Source organism: Pinus tabuliformis, chromosome 8 (genome assembly GCF_031772625.1).
Source record: "Pinus tabuliformis cultivar Carrire ecotype Pingquan chromosome 8, CPIR1, whole genome shotgun sequence".
NCBI lineage: Eukaryota > Viridiplantae > Streptophyta > Pinopsida > Pinales > Pinaceae > Pinus > Pinus tabuliformis.
Window position 1 is genome coordinate 1,611,298,265 of NC_142294.1, and position 5,409 is coordinate 1,611,303,673.

A 5,409-nucleotide genomic window follows, 5' to 3' on the forward strand; every position below is an offset into this window, starting at 1 on the left:
CCACCGCACGCAATAGGTTCAATAGAGCCTCTACACAATGCTCTATGGCATGTTCAACGTAGTTGTATGATCATGTCGCTCAACAGTCTCGACAAGTCAAACAGAAAACACAATATTGGTTCACCACAAAACACAACACTTACCAAACTGTGGCTTCAAACAACACTCCATCAGAGCTTACTTGACTATGGCCAAACACAATGATCACTCTTCCTCAAACAACAACCATAGCCAAAACCCTCGACTCAGATACCATGACAAAAACTCTGAAGAATCTATGGAAGAGCTTGATTATTTCATTAATAAATATAATTATTTATAGATACATACACAACAAAATCAATAATGATCTCCGCTGACTTGAACTAATGTCTTACCAACACCTGCCAACTTACATTAAACTTGATGATGTGGGAACAATGGGCCGCGCCGTTGGCACCGCCATGATTAATGTTCTAAAATATAACTCCACACATATTGGTTACCCAATTTCCACTACATTTCAAGTATAACTCCACAAATATTGGTCGCCCAATTTCCATATCCTTTTGCGATGACTAAATAATGTCAAGCCAGTCAATAGCCAGCATACTTTGCAATGCTTTCTACTTCCACCTTGAATTCATAGATGTTTCATTGAAATACAAAGTGGGAGCCTTCTACTAATGTTTTTCTCCTTCTTATCTGCCAATACGTAGACAGATAGGTCTTGGGATTATTAGTCTAGCAGGGTGAGAAAAGATGATAATTAGGGGCAGTACTGTAATGGCCTTACTTCTCTGCTTATCTTTGTGAAAATAATGTAGAAATAGATTTAGTTATGGAGCGGTTGAACAGAATCAGTTGTTAGTTAGGAATTGGTTGCCAGAAGTAGTTGTGTGTTTCTGCCTATAAGTGTGATGTAATTGAGTAAAGAGATATCAAGAAAGTTAGTGGTTTTATGTTTTTAATTAAGCCAGACGTAGAAATCCTTTGGTATATCAATCTCAAAGATGTCCTCCTCCAAAATGCTTAATGCAGCTTTATAGCATTTAGCCAGCAAACATACAAGCAAAAGGTCTGGGTGCAGAGGAGTCAAATGCTCGGGAGAAGGTTGAAGTTTCCGAACAGCCGTTCGCAGCGGAATGATTGCCTGTATTGGCACTTGCAACTGAATAGCTTGTTCCTTTAATCTCCTGCAGAGAACAGTGAACTTTTCCGGAGCTATTCGTATTTGTTCTGTTGAGCATGAGTTGATAAACTTGGAGGCAATCAGCATGAATCCCTCAACCTGCTCTCTTGGAATTGAACTAGATGAATAGGCTTCCAAGACGTATAGATAACCAAGAGAGTGCTTGGCAGGGTCCAATTGAGTCAACAAGGACGACAGTCTAGAGCCTTGCTCTCGTAGAGCTTCCTCGTTTTGCTTAAGTAATCCCTGAAGATGTGTGAGATCGTCATTGGTAGCTGAAAACCCCTGTACCTGCGCTAGCATGGCATCCATGGAATCCATTTACCCTTTTCCTTCTGGTCGTTTGGCTTCAATGGATTTTGGATTTTCCTTTGGTTTGATGGTTTATTGTAATCGGCTCCCCGGCAAGGTTTGAAACCTACCAAATAAACTTCTTCCTGTAAATCACCATTTAGAAAAGCAGATTTGACATCCATTTGATGTATATTCCAGTTATGTTTTGTGGCTAAGGCAATCAGTAATCTAATTGTATTCAACTTAGCTACTGGTGCAAAAGTGTCTTCATAATCAATGCCCTCCTGTTGAGCATATCCTTTTGCTACTAATCTAGCCTTAAATTTATCAATTGTACCATCTGCTTTAAATTTTGTTTTATACAACCATTTGCTTCCAATTGGAACTTTATTTGCAGGAAGTTCCACTAATTCCCATGTTTGATTTTTCATAATAGAAGCATACTCATCATTCATAGCATTAATCCATGGTTCATGTTGTTTAGCCTGCTCATAATCAATTGGTTCTTCAACATTCATTATATTAGACATTAAGGCATAGTCTTTATACCTTTCAGGAAGCCGAGTCTGTCGGGATGACCTTCTTGGTGTGGGTGTTCCATCCATGATTCGTTGGCTTTGAGGTGTATCACCCCCTTGTGATGACTCACTGCTGCTAGATGTGCTCGTACTGCTGCTATCATCCTGATCCTGTACCTGTACCTGGACCTGTTCCTGTTCCTGTTTAATCATAGTATCAAGTTTGATATGTGCATCATCATTAGAAATATGCCATGTATCATTCTTTGTATTACTTTTATCAGTCTGCTCATGAAACAATACATCACGACTTGCAAATAGTTTATGGGAACTTGGATCAAACAATTTATAGGCTTTCTGATCCGTACAATATCCAATGAAAATACACTTGATGGACTTGGCATCAAGTTTTCTTCTGTTAGCTTCAGGAATATGAGCAAAAGCAGTGCATCCAAAGACTTTGAAATGACTCACATCAGGTTTATAACCATAAAGAACCTCAAAAGGAGTTTGAAAAACTAATTGCTTAGTGGGACATCGATTCTTCAGATAAACGGCAGTGTTAATGGCTTCTGCCCAGAAACCATTAGAGATGTTCTTACCTTGCAGCATACTACGAGCAGATTCCACCAAGGTTCTATTCCATCGCTCAGCAACACCATTTTGCTGAGGGGTATGTGGCACTGTGAACTGTTGTTGAATTCCATTAAATTTACAATAGGTGTTAAATGCCTTTGATTTATATTCACCCCCTTGATCAGATCTGAGTATTTTAATACACTTTCCTGTTTGTTTTTCAACCATATTTCGAAATTCTTTAAAATACTCAAATATATCACTTTTCCTTCTAACAAAATAGACCCAGGTATATCTAGATCTATCATCAATAAAAATAACAAAGTATAAAGCACCACCAAGAGACCTAGTTTGCATAGGTCCGCATACATCAGTGTGAATTAATTCAAGAATATCATACTTCCGTTTCTCAGTATGAATAGGAAACTCTTCTCTATGCTGCTTACCAAGTGCACAAGCTTCACATGGTAAATGTTCACACTTCATCTCAGGAAGACCTTCAACCATTGTTTTCCTTTGTAACAATGATAAATCATTGTAATTAAGGTGCCCATACCTGTGATGCCATAATTCTGCTGTCGATGTCTCTTGAGATGTCAATGCAACATGGCGCTTGACTGTCACATCCAATCTGTACAATCCTCCAACCCGTGAAAGGTATAAAGACTATGCCTTAATGTCTAATATAATGAATGTTGAAGAACCAATTGATTATGAGCAGGCTAAACAACATGAACCATGGATTAATGCTATGAATGATGAGTATGCTTCTATTATGAAAAATCAAACATGGGAATTAGTGGAACTTCCTGCAAATAAAGTTCCAATTGGAAGCAAATGGTTGTATAAAACAAAATTTAAAGCAGATGGTACAATTGATAAATTTAAGGCTAGATTAGTAGCAAAAGGATATGCTCAACAGGAGGGCATTGATTATGAAGACACTTTTGCACCAGTAGCTAAGTTGAATACAATTAGATTACTGATTGCCTTAGCCACAAAACATAACTGGAATATACATCAAATGGATGTCAAATCTGCTTTTCTAAATGGTGATTTACAGGAAGAAGTTTATTTGGTTCAACCTGAAGGGTTTGTCAAACAGGGACAGGAGCATCTAGTTTGCAGGTTAAGAAAGGCCTTGTATGGTTTGAAACAGGCACCAAGATCATGGTATGTAAAGATTGATACCTTCTTTCTTCAGAATGGGTTTGTGAAAAGCAAAAATGATCCTAACTTGTATGTTAAGAAAGATGAAAAAGGACATGTTGCTTTAATATCTTTATATGTGGATGATCTCATTATAACAGGCAGTGCTCACAAGTTAATTGAAGAAATTAAAGTTCAGTTGTCACAGGTTTTTGAAATGAAAGATTTGGGTGAAATGCATTACTGTTTAGGCATTGAGGTATGGAGAGAAACTGGTAAAACATTGATTACTCAAAGCAAATATACAAAGGAGATTCTCAAAAAGTTCAATATGACAGATTGTAAAGCTATGTCAACTCCATTAGAACAGAATGCAAAGTTGTACAAAGAAGATGGTTCGAAAGAGGCAGATGGAATTTTATATCGTCAGTTAGTGGGAAGTTTGAACTATCTCACCACTACCAGGCCAGACATTGCATACTCAGTCAGTATCCTTAGTCAATTCATGGCTAAGCCTTCAGGAAATCACTGGATTGTTGCAAAGAAAGTTCTTTGATACTTAAAGGGAACAATGAATCTTGGTATTATGTATACTGATGTATCTGATGTTGTACTGACAGGTTTTTCTGATTCAGATTGGGCAGGAAATCCAGATGACAGACGATCTACCTCTGGCTATGCATTCCATATTGGATCAGGGGTCGTATATTGGAGCAGTAAGAAACAGCCAACTGTTTCTTTATCATCAACAGAATCAGAGTACAAAGCTTTAACCAATGCCACCTGTGAAGCTATTTGGTTGCGGAGAGTTCTTGCTGATCTTGAAGAAGCGCAAAGTGGTGCAACATGTATTAATTGTGATAATCAGAGTGCTATCAAATTAGCACATAATCCAGTTTACCATGCTAGAACAAAACATGTTGAGTTACAGTACCACTTTGTACGTGAAAAAATTGAGTCCAAAGAAATTGGGTTGATATTTTGTAACACCAAAGATAATGTGGCTGATATATTTACTAAGCCCCTTGGTAAAATCAAGTACAAGTTCTAGAATTCAGTTAGGTATGGTAGAAAATCCATTTCTCCATTAAGGGAGGATGTGAAAATAATGTAGAAATAGATTTAGTTATGGAGCGGTTGAAATCTAGAGAATACAACATATGTTCCAAGTACAAGTTCTAGAATTCAGTTAGGTATGGTAGAAAATCCATTTCTCCATTAAGGGAGGATGTGAAAATAATGTAGAAATAGATTTAGTTATGGAGCGGTTGAACAGAATTAGTTGTTAGTTAGGAATTGGTTGCCAGAAGTAGTTGTGTGTTTCTGCCTATAAGTGTGATGTAATTGAGTAAAGAGATATCAAGAAAGTTAGTGGTTTTATGTTTTTAATTATCTTTACTTCTCTCTGTTGTTTTGTTGTAGTAGAGGGATCAAGGGGAAGTTGGAAGACAACAATTAAATCACTGAGGCGACCATCACTTGTCTCGAGATCTCCAGTGGAAGGCACTCATAAACCTTATGTGCATCTAGTTCTGCTGCTTCCACCAATAGAAATATAGGCCAAGAGTCTTTAAATATGATTGCAGGGTTTCAGTCCAGGATTGAGTAGTCCAATATGTGTTTTGGGTAATGGTTCATGATAAATAATGGTCGTAGTCTAACTAGACTGCTTTTTTTCCCTGAAAATTATGGAAATTTTCG

General features: G+C 37.4%; 1 pseudogene; it reads right to left on the reverse strand.

Moving 5' to 3' along the window:
• Positions 1–946: 946 nt before the first annotated feature.
• LOC149242212 (COP9 signalosome complex subunit 3 pseudogene) lies at positions 947–1,492 on the reverse strand (annotated as a pseudogene).
• Positions 1,493–5,409: the final 3,917 nt, after the last annotated feature.